The following is a 19790-nucleotide window of genomic DNA, read 5'->3' on the forward strand; positions in this document are numbered from 1 at the left end:
CTCCCTTCTGGCAGAGGTGCTACACGTAATTACAAACTCGGCTGAAGTGTAAAAACAGGTCATTCACCATGGAGGTAGATGCACGTGTAAGAAACTTGCTGAACTCTCCAACTTAAGCCACATTATTTTCACTTTAGAACTGGAGGTTTTCCTCATTTCATTGTAGAATGGTTCATAGAATAGTTTAGTTTCAAAGGGACCTTTAAAGCTCATCTAGTCCATCCCCCTGCAATGAGCACGGACATCTTCATCTTGATCAGGCTCCTCAGAGGGGCATCCAACCTGGCCTTGAATGTTTCCAGGGATGAGCATCTTGCAAGGATGGAGAGAATTGGAGAATTGGATCAAGTGATGTGCACTTTAAAACTAGCTTGAGCTTCTGAGTTCTAATCCCAGCACCAGACTGCTACATATTTTGCTGAGTAAATACAACTTAATGCAAACTTGAAGTAATGACTGTTATAACACCAATTTTTCACAGTAGTCTGGAGACAGTAACTTTGTTTGACTGAAAAAATGAGGGCCAAGAAGATTGCTGTACAACCACGACTATATCTTAAGAGGGTACTCTGCAATACATTTTTGTACTTGTCTCCCCATCTCTCCTCTACTGTATTTAGCTACAGTACCAATTTCATAAATGTTCATCATGAGCACTTGGATGCGTATCTGTAAAAAAATTCTGTCTCCATGAGTCCTTCTGGGAAGTTCTACAACAAATGAAAGGAAGAGCATTGGGTCAGTTGTTGAGAAGTGCCTGAGAATTGTATAGGCAATTCACGCCTGTAAATAATCTAATCTATCTTAGTTTTGGCTTAGAAAAATCCATTTATTTACAAGCCCCTAAAAAGAGACACAGAGGTCGCTATATTGGTTCCCCATGCCTTCCACTCACTTTTAATATTATGCAGAATGATTTCCAGGTGACTTTAATTGGTTCTCCAGCAGAAAATGGAATTTTATATGCACTTACTTATACATCTATTATTCTAAAATGAAGGAAGCAGATGAAGGACTGTGCCATGCAATGCAAACTTATGCACCACCAGGACCAGTGTTTGGATGGGGAGAAGGGCCCTAAGCACTCTCATCTATTCCCTGTCACAGCTGTATGTCTGCACCCATATATCCAAAACATCACACAGATTTCTTAATTTCACATGCAAGGAATGTGAGGGGGCAGCATCCTTGAGAAGCCAGGAGAAGACACGAAGGACGCTCTCTCCCAGGGCAGTGGGGCACATACAATCATTGCTGCATGCATCAGTTCAAAACTTTACAGTCTGACACAAAGCCAGGATCTGTGGCTGCCTACAACGGTACCCATGGCTGCTGCTGCCACTGCTGTTCTTGGCCCAACCACCAATGAGTGGTGCCTGATATAAGCAACTGTGGAAACCCTCTGCTTTATTCCACCAAAACTGCTGGCTAATTCCAGAAGCCCATACTGAAACTGGAACAAGGTACGAAAATCAGTGATCTCCTAACAGCTGCAATTGGCAAAAATCTCCAGTTTATGCCCTTGGATGGTACAACCCACAAATGCTGTGCAGTGGCATTTGTTCAGCCTGACTCATAGACAGACGAATGCCACTGAATGAATCACCAGCAGCATTTTCCGCAGTATCTAACGAGGTAGCTCATCCAAATATTGATCAGGCCCATGTCTCTCTAGTTTTTCAGATCTGAGATACCATAGTCTAGGATGCTATTCACCACTGAAATTATGAATTTTGGAAAGGGGGCCTATAGCGAGCAACCAGGAGATGGCAAAACATCGTTTAATGCACGCTTTTTTGATAGGAGTTACCTATCTGCCTGCTGTGAAGCTATAAAAATGGTATGAACACTGCTGAAATGCAAAAGAAATAACAACTTATTAACTTAATAACAGAGAACTTCAAGGCAAATTAACAAAATCACTTTATAAAACATCTCATTCTGTTTGGTCCACTGCTGCAGAAGGTCATTAAGTCAAACGCTGTAGTAAAATAATTTCAATCCATAATGGCTGAAAGGACAAACATTAAGCAAAGGATAATCACAAATCAGCATTCAGAACACCAGCTGAACATTGCAGGTGTTGAGGGAAGATAGTTGCTCCCTGCACAAGCACCTGGAAAAGGTGCGTTTCTTCCCCTTTCCTCTCGGATATTGGACACTACATGCTTGGGCAGCAGGCAGGGTATGCCCCAGGTGCCCACAGCCTTGCACATGCACCTGGAGCTCTGCTCAATCTCAGTCCTTTGACTTTCATTGCAGTAATGGCTGTACAGAAAAGAGGTAGCCCTTCCTACCCTTCACTCTGCCAATGCAAGGGCCCAACTTGGGCAAGCCCCTGCCCCAGCACCATGGTTCGAGTTGCATGTTACAGGAATTAATGGCCAGTCTTCACGAGCGAAGATTTGGGAAAGGTCATTAACCCTTCGAGCCTGCGCAGTGGATTTTTTAGGTGAGACACAGCGTGCGCTGAACTGAGCCCACCCTTTAATCCTGAGGTTCATCTGCCGGGGCCGAGCAAGCTTGGACAGTGGCAGTGAGGTCCCCAGGACATAGGTTTGTTTAGAGTGACCTTCTCTTAGATGGATTGCCTTACCAGGCTGACGAGCTCCATCTGCCCGGGGGGCTGGGAATCGAACCTTGGGGGACTCTGGTGGTCTAGTGGTTAGGGTGCAGGATTCTCACCGCTGCGACCCGGGGTTACAGGAATTATCACAGCAGAAACCACCCAAACCAATGGAAGAGAACCTTACAAGAAGCAGTGCATCAGTGACTTGACATGAGCTGACTTTGGCGCCCAGTAACTCCACACAACACACCCCTTCTCCTGTCCTGATTGACCACCATAACTGATGGAACCCAAACTCATGGAATAAATGAACTCAAAAGACATTTTGTGGGCCTTTGTGGCCATTTTATGGACATTTTACAAGGGTGATCCATTGACTAAAGGAATGACATCTGTGTATTATATCAAAGTACAGGAAGAAGGGGGATGTTTAAAGTTGTGCTGAATAGCGTGGGACCTGGGCATGATGTAAATGGTATGGCATAAAGCATGGAATGTGCAGGATTTGGCTGGGGTAGAGTTCACTTTCTTCACAGTGGCTAGTATGGGGCTGTGTTTTGGATTTGTAGCGAACACGGGGTTGATTTATATAGACGTGTTTTCCTTATTGCTGAGCAGCGCTTACACAAGCAAGCCCACACCACATGCCCCAGTACCAGGGCCACAGGCAAGGCTCAGGTGCAGCCCTGACCCCACATCTCAGGCCACAGACCCAGACCACAAAACAGGCCCAAGACCCAGACTCAGTACCAGACCCTCACCTCCCCTGACGCCCTCCCGCACGCCCCGCCCCCTCCGCTCCGGCCCCGCCTCCTCCGCTCCGGCCCCGCCCCGCGATCCACAAGCCCCGCCTTCCGATCTGTCACCGCCCCTCCCTCCGACAGACACCCCCCCACCGGAGGTTTTTGCGCAGGCGCTCTGCGCGCCGGAGCCAACTCCCCCCTCGCGGCCCCCCCCAGGCCTCCCCAAAGATGGCGGCCGGGCGCCGCCGGGTGAGGTGGCGGACAACGCTGAGGCGGCGGGGCGGGGGCGGTGGCAGCGGCGGCGGCTGCAGCGGCGGCGGCGGGAGGCCGTGACAGGTGCGGGGAGGTGAGGAAGGGACGGCGGCAGAGTGGTGGCGGCGGCCGGACCACAGGTACGTCCAGTAGGCGGGCAAAGGGGTGGGGGAAGCTCCGCCCCTAGCCTGGTCTGCGCCATCGGGACCTCCCCCTCGGCGCTGCCCGCCCCGGCGCCGCTGCCCGCTGGCGGCGGAGCGCGGACCGTTAGCCGGGAGAGCCGCGGGGCCATGGCGGTGAGTAGGCGCTGCTGGCGAACCGCCCCTTTCCCCTCGGCGGGGCGGCTGGAGGGGTGCGAGGGGACCGGGGCAGCGCCGATACCTGCCCGCGGTGCCTGAGGAGCCGCGCTGCCTGCGCTTTCCCGGTTGAGAACCGGGGAGCCGGTTCTGCCGGCGGAGCCCCGCGAAAGAAACTTTGTGCCTCCGTCCCTGCTCGGAGGTGCCTGTGCCGGCCGGGGCGGTGGGATCGGCCCGCTGTCAGCGCCGGGCGGCCGCGGGAGGAGGCGATGGTGGAGCAGGAGAAAGAAGCAGATGCGGAGCGCGACCAGAACAGCTGAGCCGGCTGTGACAGGCGGGGAGAAGGAAGTGGTGCTGTTCAACACCTCTTTCTCGTTGTTGTTGTTGTTGTTGTTGTTCTCCTAAGCCTTAAAGGTTCCCCCGGAACTCCCAGCTAAAGGGATTCAGCTTCTGTGTGTAGGTAAAACAGTCTTCCCGAAAACACGGTAATCATCTCGCCGAGTGCTGGCAGAGGCATTATTCTTTCAGCGAGATTTACGCCCGATTCCTCCCTCCCCGAGCATCGCCCAAGATTGGTTCTAACCTAAACAGAAACTTTTCGTTGCTTCTAGGCAACTTAGAAAGTGAAAACAACTAAAAGCAAAAATGAAACTTTTCAGCTGATTTTTATTGTCCAAAGTGAAGAAAATAAGCAGCAGAAACAAGGGAAAATAAATACACTGGGTAGGAGCAGACGCTATGACCGGCACCTCAAGACGCGTTAGTCATTAGTTTAACCCTGTCAAAGGCAATTTTATAAGCCACGTTGGCTGTCAAATGTTATTCCAGAACATTTCACATCATGAAGTAATTTGTTTTTAGAATTTAAGTCTGCATTTGATCAAATACATATCTGATTATTAATCTCTTAAGGTATTGTGGAACCTTAAAATTTCATAATTTTTTCTGCTAAATACTTGGTAACTTCTGTCTTAGAAGCTATAGGACCCAGTCCTGCTCAGCTTTTTACTTAAAATAAGCTATTTTGTTGTTATGGCAATGGGAAACTTTCTGCTTTACACAGCATAGAAATTTAACTGTAGCCATGATGTGAACCTGCATCCACAGATGTGTTTATTTTCTGTGTTGTAAAATAGCAACACAAAATCACAGCAGTTCAATGGTCCTTAAAGTTCAGAAAGGACAATCAGTTACTTTTTTTCTGCCTCTTTTTTTTTTTTACTTTTTAAGGAAATGGTCTCAAATAATTATGAAATTTAATCACATGATGAATGGGGAAGTAGCAAGCTTTCAGGTAGGGAGAAAGCTGTGCATGTATGTGAAGGATGGAAGTAGCTGAGTTTCTGTACTACTTGATGTTGCAAATTGGATAGAGTTCGTAACAGCTGGCGTTTCTACTAAGCATGAGGGAGCAGGAAGGGTGCTGATCAACACAACATCTAGTTTTAGGTTCACTCTGTGTACGGAGTGTACACAAGTCATCTTGACGCCTTATGTGTTGAATCTGGGACTTGTTTTGGCAAACTACACTAGAATGGTTTTTCTGGTGATTTTGGGGGAGAAAATTTATGTGCTGTATCAGTTACATTGGGGCATTGGATTATGATTTTTGGTAGATGAAGCCTTGGTTAAGAGAAACACAGATCCTTGTCCTCAGAAGGACCAGGACTCAGTGATCAGTTGCTTAGGTCACTTGGTCAGGAGGAGAGCAATCTGCTTTGAGCAGAGTCACAGCCTGACTACTGTAGATGGTGGGATTAAGACAGAATTAGATGAGTGTCACAGAGTTTTTTTGCAGGGCAGATGGAAATCTTCTGAGGCTTTTTGCTGTATGACAAGCACTAGATGTAGGAATTACATGAGTCTCAGGTCATTGCACCCAACACTTAAGTTACCTGATTTCAGTCCATTAGTGGCATTTCTACCTTTTTCAAGTTGGAGTTTCTACTAGTTTGTGAACTTAAAACTCAGAAGCTTTAGATTTTTATAGGCAACAATGTAATAAAATTGCAGAAACTTGAATTATGATTTGGACTAATAAGTCACTTGCTTTGGGCTGTGAGTCCTGTGGATATTGGGATGCTTTTCTTTGTTATTCTTTGCCTTGTGGCCATTTAATTTTACTTGAATTCGGACCTACGTTGGCTAACTCAGTGTTATGCTGATAATCATTTTGGCTCAAAATATCTCAAGGATATCCTTCATAATTGTTATGGCAACTTTAACTACTTAACTGAACATGCTTTTGCAGTGTTCTGTCTTAGGACTTACTGGGAAGCAAAACTCTTAAAGCCTGACTTTAGGAGAGGTACAATTTTTCACCTTTGTCAATACTTTCTCATAAATGGTTTTAACTTCTAAATGCTTTTAGGCAATGCACTGATTTACCTTGCTGGAAGGTCACTTCTGAAATAGTGTATGCTATTGTAAATGCATTCATCTCTAGAAATACTAAATGCTTGGAAGGTGTTAAGTGCGATTGTCCATTGATACCTCTAGGAAATCCTGTAATCCAGTCCAGTCTGCTTTTTGGGTGGAACTGGCAAACATGCAGTCTTGTTCATTCCCAGACAGAGAGACACTAGAGAAGACGGTTTTTGTGAGGATGCAGGCCCACTTCCCAGACAGAGTTGTTGTCTGCAGCTATTGATATTTCTTGTCAGTGTATCCTGGAACCCGAGGAATTCTTAACCTCTCTCCAGCAACTCTGTACCTCTTTTTCAACTCCACCTTGTAGTCTTTATGGGATTTCTAGTTAAATCTCTGCTAAACTATCTACAAGTAACGTGTCGTTTTCATCTCTGTTATAGGTGTCAGTAACACTTCTAGATTTTATCATTAATTTCTTTAAGACTGTTGGCTTGGGGAAATTCCAGGCAATCTGTAGGAAAATTCAACTTGGCTGCAATTTATAGTGCACGACTTCGATTGTGAGCCATTAGTTTTCCTGTAGGACCAGATCTAAGTAAAAATAGATTTGACTTGGGTTGTCAACTCTTTAGCTTAACTAAAAGATACTGTCTGTATCTCAGGAAAGCGATAATAGTTTGGAATGAGTACACTGCTGCTTTTTCTGTTCAGCAAACACGAACAATGTTTATTTTGCTCATGGGGCCAGTGCTTCCTGAGCTACAGAAATGACCATTTTTTTGCTCGTTCTTTGACATATGCAGTAAACTTTGAGCTTCCTTAATGCTGATGTTCACTTGATGCCAATAGAAAAACACTATCAGCCTTTTTCTTAAACTTCTCTATCAATGAGGTTTAATGGTTTTGTTTATGTTCAGTAATATTTTGGATTGTCATCCCGAGGTATTTTGTAGGGCTGATGAGGTAGCAGGATGTTTAGAAAGTGTCTGTAACACTTAATACTGTTACATGTTTCTTGTAGGTTGTCATCTTTAATCATTCCAATTAATTAACCTTTAGTTTCAGATGGAACAAATATTTTTTAAGTTGTTCTGTTTACCCCCCAGAGATCTCATCCCATTCCAACTGCTCACATACTCTTGAGCCTGTAACCACTGAAAAATCTTCAGACTTTTTTGCTAACCTGTCATAGATGACCTTAACAAAATGCAAAATTAAGATAGAATTTGCTATGCTCTTTTGTCAATAATTAAATAGAATTTTTAGCTGTTGCTTTCACACTGGACTCTTTTTATACTCACTTGCTGTGTTATGCCCCCGTTCTTGGTTGTGTTGATAGTCTGTTTTGGTTTCAATGCAGGTTGCATAGACTGTTGGTCTTCACTTTGATGGCACAGTTGTATAGAGGACTGTGTTACTACTCTTCTTTGATGTATTGATTTAGAATGCTTTTGTTTTCAGAATTGTAGTATCTCAGGAATGGAATATCCTTGTGTTTTCGAAACACTTTATTAAAACTTTAATACCAAATTCATTAGTGGTGTCTTCACAGCACTTTTCAAGTTGAGTTAGACTGAGCATACTTTACCCTCTTTCTATTCATGGCTCCAAATAAACTTTCACCATTTGTGTCTGGGCGAACACACTTGTTGACCTCAGCTTCACCAGACCTACCCGTGTATCTACCAGTTTGGTTAATATAATTTATATTTTTGTCTCCCTTTAAGTTTCTGCTTTTTCAAGATGTGTGGACCTTCTGCTCATGCCGTTCTGCAGTCAAAACATCACCTAGGTTAACATTGATACCCACTCTTTCAGTTTAGTATCTTGGGTGTCAAACACCATCCCAACAGCAGTTTGCAGAAGTTAAACGGGAGCACTGAATGTGCCTATAGTGTACTTCACCCCAGCTTTGCTTCCAGAACTGTTCCAAGGCATTTAGGACAGATGAAAAGATAAGCTGCAAAACTTCTGCATTTATAGGCAATGGAAAGTGTTGTACCTTATTATATATTTAATTACTTGAGGCATAAAGAGTTGTCAAAAATTAAATTATCCAGGAGTTTTCAATCCCAGTGTTACCAGTAGAGCTAATTTTTATTATCCATTAGTAAGAGAAGCACAGCACTTTCTAAGATGAAATAAGTGCCTTCTGCTTTCCAGAAGGACTAAAACAAGCCCTTTTACTTTCTGGCAACACACAGGCTTCTATAATGTAGTGTCAAAAATATTGTTTCAAAACTATGAAAATTCACTAAATTAAACCAATGTCCTCCATGTTTTGAAAAATCTATTTAACAAAGTCTGGGAGATTGTCCTAGGGAAAGTGACAAGGTCCAAAAGGATTTGTACTGTGACAGGTGTGAATAGATAGTAACTCTGTTCTGTAATCGGGAGGGAAAAAGAATACGCAAGACACAAATGTTAACTTTACCTTCTTCATGACAGTTGTTTTTGAATTTACTTTGCATTTATTTTGTACCTTTGTTGCATTTAAATCTGTGAAGTTCAGTCCTTAATGGCTTTTGATTTTAAGTAATTTGAAGTGCAACTTAGCAAACCTAGAGCTTTACTGTTACCTGCAGTAAAAAGTAAAAAAACTCTGTACTTCGCAAGTGTAAATACTTCCTTGTAAATGGGATGGAGTTTCCCCAGTGTACAGATCCAATGTCTGTGTCGTGCAGGATCCTACAAGCATGGACTGCTGTCAAGCTGTTGTCTCATTTCCCCTTGCTAACATAGCATACTCAATACTATATCTTACACCTTTGATTATAAAACAAATTCTTCTCTAACTTCCAGTTTTCAAACTGCAGGGTTTTGTTTCTCAGGGTTTGTTGTCCTTTTAACTGGAAGAACTGTATCTACTAGATGACTTGACAGAAGGAAATGTAGACATAAGGAACAGAATAGCAAGTGGATTCATTTTAGTTTGTGGCAAAGGAACACATTTTAGATAGTGATAGCAAATCAAGTAGTAATGATCTGCAAAAAGTGTGCATGTAGCTGGAAACTAATCTGTAAGCAAAAATTTAATGGATAAGAAGGTTTAACATGAACTTTGGTGATTGAAATTAATGCCTTGGCAGTGAGAGAGAACCATGACTATAACAATTCATTAATATTTCAAAATACATATTGATAGGCTGTTAGAGGACTTTCTACAGGAAGTAGGAATAAATGTCATAAGCCACAAGAGCTACCATGCCTCTGGAAATCCTATAGATTCTATTAAAAATGTAAATGGGGAAGACCATATTTTAAGACAATTATTTACCTATTTAATCTAGTATGAAAGTAGATTGAAGGTGTTGAAATGACATACTAAGAAATTAGGGCTAAAAGAAGCTGTGGAAGTGTGTAGTGACTGTTGACAATGAACGGTCTTAGGTGCAGCTGAAATATTGTTTTACCTTCTTCAGGCATGCTAATGACTTCACTGTCCACATATGATAATATTAGTATGTATGCACATTCCACTGAATGGTGACATTTCAATGGTGAGGATAAGTTACCGTACATCAAGCAATAGATCTCGAAAATACCCCAGTACATTTAATTGTGTATATCATGGCAGTACAGCTCCAAACAGATCAGTTTCTGATTTTTGTGGCTGTATTGTTGTTAATAAATTGACAACTATTGCAACTTCACGTGTAAAAGAGAAGGCTGAGAGCAGCTTTGTCCTCTTGATTTGATTGGGCAATCCAACTAGTTGGTCCCATGGTGTTTTGACTGACTAATACTTTGCTTGGAGGATGGTGTGGAACGTGGGAGAAGAGAGTGCTGATATCATCGGAGAAACCTGCTATTGTTTTGTCTTCCCATCAGTAGTTGCAGACACTCCTCCACTGGAGAACTCTTGCATGAGTAGCACATTCTGTCTTCCAAGAATTGCATTCAGGTTGAGGTGCTGTTTGACTGCTCTGCTTTATTTTTTTTTTTTCTGTGGCATACAAGTAACTGCTTCGGTACCATTGTGGCTACATTTAATATTAGGAAAGTGAAGCACCTGGCATTGTCAATGCCTCTTGACCTTCTTTACTGTCATAGTCTGCAGCTTCATGAATGCTACGCATTGATGCTGGCAGAAGCAGTTCCTCTCGTAGCACATCGTCTCTGTTTATTCCTGTGCTTGGCATTCATTTGTGTATTTGCAAAAAGGGAAATTGATGAGAGAACTGTTCTATGTTAAAACTAACCAATTTTTATATGTTTCATTTTAAACTGCATTAGTGCCACAGTTTAATTCACTTTGTTGACCAGTTGCTTGCAGTGGTGCAGGTGGGAGCTGCTGGGACAATTAAGCAGAACTGACTTGGAGCAGAGCAGTTTTAAGTCTTGATAAAAGAACACCCTTTAAATGTGTTTGTTAGGCCTCAAAAGACCTTCCGTTTTGGTGGATTTTTGCTCTTGAGAAGTAGTTTCCATATGCCTGTCTTGATTTGTCATGTTTTGTGCTGTTGTCTTATTCCTTATGGAAGCGAGACCTACAGGTTTTCCAAAAAGAATCAGTGGAGATGAGTTTTTAAATCTCTTAGACATGTAGCCTCATCAATCGTATGTCATCTTACATTTGGATAGCACAGTTTCCATTTTTTTAAATGAACAGAAAAAAGCTGTTTCGTAAGAGTTCTTTAAAAGCTGCTTGTTCTGCTTGTAGCTCCAACACTGGCAGCTGCCTCTGCAATAAAGTTATCTCACTGACCAGTTGCAGGCATTAATAAAAATATATCTATGTTTTTAGTTTGCCTTAAAGGAATCATAGGAAAAATTATTTTGGAAATTTGTCCTTGTTACTCATAGCCTCTGAAAAAGGGGAGTCAATAAAAAAATGGGGAAGTAGCTTGTTTCTTGGCATTAAATTTGCTTGTTTTCTCAAAAAATAAGCATGTTGTTAAGCAGAAATGAAGGCAAGAGTAACAGTTAACTGGGAAAGACCAAGTTGGTTTTGAAGCCATGTGATTTTCAGAAAACAAACTGAAGGAAATCCAGTCCTGGCAGAAGCTTAGAAGAACCTAATTTAGCTGGTATAAAGCTAGGAGGCTTTAAGGAAGTTCTTGAGAGTAACAAGAGTGTAAAACACAAAAGTCCCATAGTTCAGATCAATGTAGCATAAATAAAGTGGAATTACATTGCAGATCTTTCAAAGTGGTGCAAAAAATACACTATGCAGTTCATTCTCCTCATTTCTTTTTGAGGATGATTCCCAAGAGAATCTAAATGAAAGTTGTTCTCTAAGACAAAGGAGGCCACAATATTGCTCTCAGTGTGTGTCAGTGCATTGGATTAATGTTCCTGCTAAAGACTAGGTGTAAGTTTGCACTGATAGTTTACTCATTAATTGTAAAATGTACACTATCAAATTAGTTCCAAGTAAAACTATCAGTTTTAATTCTGATTTGTGGTAGGATTGCACTTACCACTTACTAAAAGTTACAGAACCCGTTTAGACTTCTTTGAAGGTATAAGAGGGATGGGCAAATGGTTGGAAAGCACTGAATTTTTCTTATGCAATGGCTTCAAATTATATGTACTTCATCCAGATAGGACTGTGAATGTGGTTTTTTTTATAATCTAATAATAATAACATATAAAACCAGAATGTGGTGTTTTCGAGTTGTCTCAGTTGCACTGGTCTCGCTGTGTACAGTCAAGCATTTAACGCTTGTGCTGGACAAGCTGAGGTGGTAAGTGCCATGAACATATTGTGCCTTTACAGATGACTGGTTTAGCAGTGTCTAGTTCTTCTCTATATACTCTTCACCTTCAAAAGTTTAGTTTTCTACATCAACTACTATTAAGAACTTAGCTTCTTTGGCTCAGATTCAAAAACTGCTGGCTCATAAATACGAATGCATTAAACTTGAACAGCTGGAGCATTTCCAATTATCTACTATGCATTCCCATCTAGGTTATAGTACCCAGGGCATGAATGCATGAACTGCATTTGAAACTGCTTCTAAATCATTGTGGTTCATATCCTGAAGTATGAAGATAGCCTGAAGTAAGTATTAATTTACTATAGCACGCTTAACTCCTGCAGTGCTAAGGTTTGCCATTGTGTGGCTTGGCCATTCTTGCTTTGGGTAGATCAGATGTTTACTGTTGGGTGTGAGTTAGATCCGGTAACTGTTTTGGCTGTTCATGGGCAACTTGCATTCGCTCATCAATCAATGTTTCCTTCATAAGAGTATTGCATTAATTTTACAACTTCTGGTGTTCAACTTCTAGCGGTAATATAGTATGTACAGAGTTGTGTATCATGTTTCTCAGACTTTGAAAATCATGTTGAGTGTGACAACACTTGAGAGCTACAGCTGAAGTATTTCCATATTTATGGTATATGTTGTAGATTCTTTTTTCCATAGGGAGTTCCAGTGCTTAGTAAAACATTTAGCATATCTTCACTTTTAAGTGAATGTCCGACTCTGACTTTGTTGATTTACTTTATGAAACTATACTTATTATAATTTTCCTGTATTGTCTATCTGCAATTTTGTATTATGACCAGCACTGAAGGGAATAGCCATTTCAGTTTCACTGTACTTAAAAATGGGATTGTCAAATTAGTGAAAGAGAAATGGTCCCCAGAACACCTTTCTTCTAACAAAAAATAACACTTCTCTGTTCTGCTGGAAAATGTTTTATCAAGTGTCCCAGGAAACACTTCTAAAACAGGAAAAATACTTTATTGGGAACAAATCATATATTTTAAATAAATTGCATATTAATTGAAATAATTAGTTCAGAACTGAAAAGAAAAAGCTAGTGTACTGTAATTGCCACATCTGAAACTGTGTGACTAGAATGTGGTAAATGTATGGGGGGGGAGGAATTAAAATCCTTCTGCTCAGTTCTGATTCTTAAAAACACAAAACTCTTCATCATGCTTCATAACTTTTAATAGCTCAGCTACAACCTTATGGATCTCTGGGTAATTATATTCTAATACATTTCTACGCCAGCTGCATCACTCTATCCAAGCTTTTTCCAGTACTACATTAAGTGATATGACTAACATCTGTTGTATATTCTTTGTTCTCTCCTCTTCACCCTAGGACTGCATTGGAATATTCTAGAATTTTCCTCATCTTAGCATATTTGTACGTGTTGGGCACTTGTATTTGTCCACTCTTATCTGATAACTTCTGAACTGGATGGCCAATTTAGAGATAGGAAGGAATTATGATAGTAATTTTTACAAGTCTGAAATTGTCAAGAAGGAGATATGTTTTAAGGACTCCAGGAAATAATAAAGAATTTATCTCACAGTAGCCACCAAAGAATGGACAAGGTGAGTATTTACTTATAAATGTTTCAGTCATAGGAAAAGTTTAAATAGTAGCTTGCATCTTCCTGAGGAGTCACTCAGATGTGAGGCTCTAATGATATAAAATAGGGCTTTATTGCTTCAGCTGTTTGAAAGATGTTTGTTTTTCAAGTGCACCTGCTGCCTTCATATTGGAGAAGGCAGAATCAAAGCATTTCCTGCGTTAGGATTGGGTGATGGTTTTATGGTCTTTTACGTTCTGTAAATTCATTTCTTGGTCTTTGGCAAAACCTGGGAAGTGCTGTCTCCTGTTCAGAGAAACCTTTCCTTCTTACTGGAAGTTATCTGGACTGGAGGATGAGCCTTGCCTGTCGTTCCTGGGGGGAACATAGCTGAGGGAAGACCCAGGTGAAGAAGGAATGCACACCTGCTCTGCTGTACTGAACTCACTGGGAAAACACACCTTATGACAACCTTGAATTGGCAGCTTCAACACAGGTTGAAGCATTTATGAAACTTCATATGTATGATAACCCTGGCTTTATCACTTCTTATGTAATAATAATATACAGTTTGGAAACATTTAATATTGATTTCATTAAACCTGTTTCTTACACTGTGCCCTTCTATGTTAGGTGCTTTTGTCTTCTCCCTGCTTAAACTTTTGTCCTTGTGTTGTGTAGGATCAAGGCTCCTTTTAACAGCTTTCAGTAATGATAAAAGGTTGTGTCTGTTCACCAGATTTGACAGAATTAGAATGTGAAAGAGTATTAAGTTGCTGTAAAGATTGTGATAATAAGTAGGTAGGTAGAGAAGCAGCGTTCTATAAATCACAAAAACTGAGGACAAAAACAGCAATGCAAGTTTCTCCTTCAGTAGGCACTCCACATTGTGGAGTGTGGCTTTGTAAGTCTTCCAGTGCTGGGAAAAACAATTATACTTCATTTCAAACTCAATAACCAGAAGCAATGAATCTCTAGGAAAGGAGTGGTCCATATGTTTTTCTTGTACACAGCATTATTATTAGCTGTCACTACATTTATCAGAGTAGTGCCTGCAGCCCAACCAAAATGGAAATCCTGCTTGTGTAGGATGTTTAATACAGAAGTACAACTTTTTAATTCATAGCTATCCTCTAATGCAACCTTCTTCCTCTTATTAGGAGAAAGGCCAGATAATAAAGTAATTCTGTTATAAACAGAGTTATGGGTATGTCTTCCAAAGTTTGAGTTTTGGTTAGTGTTGTCATTGTTACTTTGAAATTTGAATTGAGAATCTGGCAGCTTTTAGAGCTAGGAGGCAAACTAGTGTCCTTTCTCTGGGTTCCAGTCTACTGAAAACCATTTAACTTTGGCATTATGTGTTGTATTTTGATTGACTAATATCCTGGAATTCGTGGAAGAATTTTGCTTGACAGGGCCTTTGGAGATTGCCTGCTTCAGCCCTTTGTCAGGACCTTGCATAGTCAGGTTTTGATTTTCTACAGCACTGGTCTCCAAATTTTTTGATTATGTACCCACCCCATCAGTAAAGATGTTCTGAGTGTGCTCTTCCAATATATGTCAATTTTTAATTATATGCATATGCGATTCTACTAATATATGTATACTATAAAGCAACACATAGAAAAAAAATAAAGGATAAGATAAAGATGAAAACCACTATTTAAAAGGGTTTTTTTTCAGTGACAAAAAATATTTTCTTCTCACACTCCAAGGCCTTTGACTTGTGCTGGGGTGCATTTACCCCTCTTTGGAGACTGGTGATCTACAGGATTTTTGCAGCCTCTCAGGCAACATAGGCCAGTGCTAAACCTCTCTCACTGTGAAGATATCTTTTTTTTTTCCTTATGGCCAGGCAGAATTTCCAATGGTACAGCATGTGCCTGGCATAGAATCATAGGATATGCTGAGTTAGAAGGAACCCATCATAATCATAGAGTCCAACTCCTGGCTCTGCACAGGACACCCCAAGAATAACACCATGTGCCTGAGAGTCTTATCCAAACACTTATTGTACTTTTGCACATTGCCTCCAAGAAGAGTTTGATTTAAGGCTCTCAACAAGCATCCTTCAGGTAGTGGGATCTAGCTAGGTGTGACCCCTGGCTACTCTAATGGTCTTAGCTTCTCCTTGTCTTTCATGGGCCTAAGCCCAGTAACAATCTTCATGGCATCTCATACTGGGGAGGAGGAGGTGGCTGGGAAGAGCAAAACCAAATACAGTATTCAGATTCCACCTTATTACTGCTGAGTAGTGGGGAATAATTGCCTCCTCCCTCAGCCCTTCAGCTGTGCTTCTCTGCAAATACAGCCCTGTATGCTGTTAGCCTTTGTTCCTCCGAGGACATGTGCTGCTGACTCATGTTGTTTTACCTTGGTGATCCAGCTGATTTAATGCTGATGTGTTTTTCAGAGACTATCCTTAAGATCAGCTGCTAGTCTCTTGGAGATGTGGAACACTGATCCTTTGCATGTGCAGAGGAAATGCACTGAATGCACTGCCCAATGATCTCAGCCTTACAATACTCCTTAACCCTTAATGAACAACTGACTAAAAAGCAAAGTCATATTGTGCTTTACAACATGAGAGTAATGCCACAGAAACATCAAAGGCCCAAATCTGAAGGCATTTAAGAATTGAGTTAAATTGTCATTACCGTTCAAGAAGGCAAACTTGCTTGCTGAACTATGGAATGCTACACAGTCTTTGAGCGTCAACATTGTTTAGCCTTTTGCCTTTTTAGTGTAATCCATTCCTTAAAGGTTCTTGAGACATAAGTCCTGGAGTCTAAACAAATCATAACCAGTAAATTTAGATGCCCTCGCTTTGTTTCAGCTTTGATAGCCTTCAGAAAAATTTTTCAAAGTATTTTCAAATTCATATGTTGATAAGAAAAATTAATAGCATTTCAGGTGGGGGTAGTGTAGAATAGGTAGTTTGCAACTTCAGTCTCATACAAAGCAGTAACCTACACATGTTGGTTAAACTCTTAGGAGACCCTGTACTTTCATCCTAGGACAGACTCGGTGCAGATTCTGAAAGAACAGTGTCAACTGAGTTAGCAATCCTGAACTACGCTCTGAGTGTCTGGTCCTGGTTCAGTATATGCAGTAGCAAGACAAGAAATGAAATGGCTATTCATGCAGCAGTTGTTGCTGTGCATGAATCAGTGTAGATTTCTAAATAACCATGCATTTAATGCACCACCAGTAGCAAATTACTTCTCAGCTGCTTCTGTGCTTAGCAACTGTGCTGTGAATTATCTCTCTGTTCATCTAATGTGTCCTCTTTCTTGTCTGGTCCCTTTTAGTATGTCCACAAGAATGGTGTGGTGAGTAGGCCTTTAATAAATCCTTAGGTTTATCCCACATGTTATTTTACCCCTTCTAAAGGCTGCTGCATCTGTTAGTTTTCAGTGGTGCAGGAAACCTGACAATAAGCTACTGAATTGTTTGTGTGGGTTCTGTAGGCTGATTCTTACCTGTTGTCCAAATGCAAGTTGCTTTTCTTGTGCCCTTTCCACGACCTCACTAAACCCTGAGTACATCCAGAAACTAGGTGGAATTGGAGGACAGTTACATCATCCAGAGCAGTTTTATGAGTACGACTGAAATTACAGTATGCACATCTTGCTTTTGGTATTTTTAATATGGAACAATATTTTCAAGAAGTTGTCACTCATATTACACTTTGAAAAGTTATCAACAATTTTAAGTCAGCCAATTGTAGACAAAAGCTTGTAAAGTTATTCCAGTAGAGATTGTAGGTATTTGCAGCCAGAGGCAGGGAAAATATCCTCCATGTTGCTAAGGGAGGTAAACCTGTTGATATAATTGATAAAGACTTTTGGCAAACCTGTGTTTGGCTGTCCACTTTTATTATTCTATCATTGTCAGAATCAGCCCTTCACAGGATTGAATTCATTCTTTTTTGTTTTAGAAAGAATAGTGTTACCTTTATGTACTAAAATCTTCTGTTATGCCTAACTTTTTAAGCTATTCATGCCATTTTAGTGGAGTGAAATAACTTCAATCTCTTGTCACTGGTTTGTCATTTCCAGACTTTCTTTTGACTTCCTTTTCTTTTTTCTTTTTCTCTCTTTTTTCTTTCCTTTTTCCTTTTTTCCTTTTTCCTTTTCTTTTTTCCTTTTCTTTTCTTTTTTCTTTTCTTTTTGCTTTTTTCTTTTTTTTTTTCTCTTTTTTTTTCTTTTTTTTTCCTCTGCGAACATGGTCAAAAATGTGTTTTGTAATGAGAAGCCGAGAATTGATACCTCCCTTCCTATTGGAAACTCGTGTGCTCAACAACTCTGTTAATATTTAAGGACTGTCTGTCCAGTTTTAATCCATGTAATATCTGTTCAGTGTTTTTATTGAAGAGAAATGTTGTGTAATGCCAAATAAGGTTTTAAGATTGTTTTTCCACTTCACTTATTAGTACCTTTTTCAGCAATGTCCATCACCAGAAGATTCGCATCAAGTTAATTGGACAAGCTTTTTAAATCAATCTTACTTTTATTTTAATTCTTACAAATAACATCCAGTGTTGACGTTCATTTTTATTTGGCCTCAGATCACTGTTTGATAACAGTCTTATATTGTCCCATTTACCCTTTTACAATACAGTATTTAATGCAAAACTTCTAGTTTTCTTCCAGACCTCTGAGACTTTCTCTGAACCCAAGGCATTAGCAAGTCATTCTCAAAGATCTAGGTAGATCTCTTCCAGAAGTCTTGAATGCAAGCTTCTGGTAGTTGCTGATCTAAAGGCTCTGTTTGCAGCCATTTGAAGTCCTTGCATTGAATGTGATATAATTTATTTCCAGGATAAGTTTATTGACCATTTCTTATCCTCATGCCAATCTTTTGTCAATTTTAGCTGACTTCTCCTTCTGCCACACACTAATTTTCTCTTTTCAAATTGCTATTTTTCTTTGTTCTCATAGTAAAAAAAAAAAGGCCCCTGCAATGGGTAGACACACCACGTCTTACTGTCTGACCATATTATGCGTGCTGACTTGTAAGATTGCTGCCTCTTGACTACTGATGGCGAAAAGTCTTTTGATGAACGTGTAGTGTAGTGTAGACTAAAGGTTTAAACCTTTAGTCTTCGAGACTAGTTCAGTGACATTGCAGAGGAATCTAATATTGTATTGTCAAGAAAACATTGATTTATTTTTTTTTCCTAGATTGATTACACAGTCTGACAGGTAGCACTTTTATTATTGTTGTAGAGGGTGTCAGGAATAACACTACCAGTACCTCCTGTCAGGGTTTATCGATGAGCAGCATGCTTTGTCTCCAGAATAAATCAAGCACTTGGATCCAGACATGGAGCTTAGCTGTGTCCCAGTTAAGGCATGAAGGCTGTGTAACAAAGGTAGACTATCTACCTAAGCACTCAGATGCCTGTGGAAATCTAATTTTCATAAAAATCAAATTGTTAAAACACCTTTGCAAAAAAAAAAGGAAAGCTGCTTTGTGGAAGAGAACATGAGGGTGCTGGTTGACCTCCAGCTGAACATGAGTCAGCAGTGTACCCAGGTGGCCAAGAAGGCCAATGGCATCCTGACCTGTATCAGAAGTAGCGTGGCCAGCAGGATCAGGGATGTGAGCATCCCCCTGTACTTGGCACTGATGAGGCTGCATCTTGAATCCTGCATCCAGTTCTGGGCCCCTCCCTACAAGAAAGACATTGAGGTGCTGGAGTGTGTCCAGACAAGGGCAATAGAGCCTTTTGGGCTTGCTCACTACAGCTACTTGAAAGGAGGTTGTAGTGAGATGCGTGTTGACTTCTTTTCCCAGGTAACAAGTGATAAAACAAGGGGAAATGGCCTCAAGTTGCACCAAAGGAAGTTTAGATAGAATAGTAGGAAAAAATTCTTCACCAAAAGGGTTGTCAAGCATGGAACAGGTTGCCCAGGGAAGTGGGTGAGTCACTATTCCTGGAGGTATTTAAAAGATGTGTAGACATGATGCTCTGGGACATGGTTTGGTGCTACACTGGGTTGTGCTGGGTTAACAATTGGACTTGATAACCCTTAAGGTCATTTCCAATCTAGATGATTCTATCAATGAATGAACCTGAGACCAAATGTTAGGCATGTCCAGAGCAATCCTGTCTTGGAAGGCCTGAAGAACTTGCAATGATGTTTTTATTGGAGTCAGTTTGAGTTATGTTTAGTTCTCACTGATGTTCAGTTTGATAGACATGTTTTGGTTTATGCCCAAAAAATGATGATAACACTGAGTGCATCATAAGTTATGAATTCAGTCAAAAGTCATTTT

The 19790-nt window shown here is 40.7% G+C and overlaps 1 protein-coding gene across 3 annotated transcripts in view; it reads left to right on the top strand.

Annotated features, from left to right (window-relative positions):
- Nucleotides 1-3595: 3595 nt before the first annotated feature.
- Nucleotides 3596-19790, top strand: part of FNDC3A (fibronectin type III domain containing 3A) — a 117629-nt gene continuing 101434 nt past the window's right edge. Inside the window, exons 1-2 of one of the 3 annotated variants that reach the window (XM_017815051.1) lie at nt 3646-3704; nt 13292-13527. The gene's annotated coding sequence lies outside the window, so the exon portion shown is untranslated. Of the gene's footprint in view, nt 3705-3789; nt 3861-13291; nt 13528-19790 lie in introns of those variants that run through there. The other 2 variants (XM_017815048.1, XM_017815050.1) reach the window with 2 other exon arrangements.

The sequence above is a fragment of the Lepidothrix coronata genome, unplaced genomic scaffold (assembly GCF_001604755.1).
Source record: "Lepidothrix coronata isolate B3197 unplaced genomic scaffold, Lepidothrix_coronata-1.0 Scaffold48, whole genome shotgun sequence".
Classification (NCBI taxonomy): domain Eukaryota; kingdom Metazoa; phylum Chordata; class Aves; order Passeriformes; family Pipridae; genus Lepidothrix; species Lepidothrix coronata.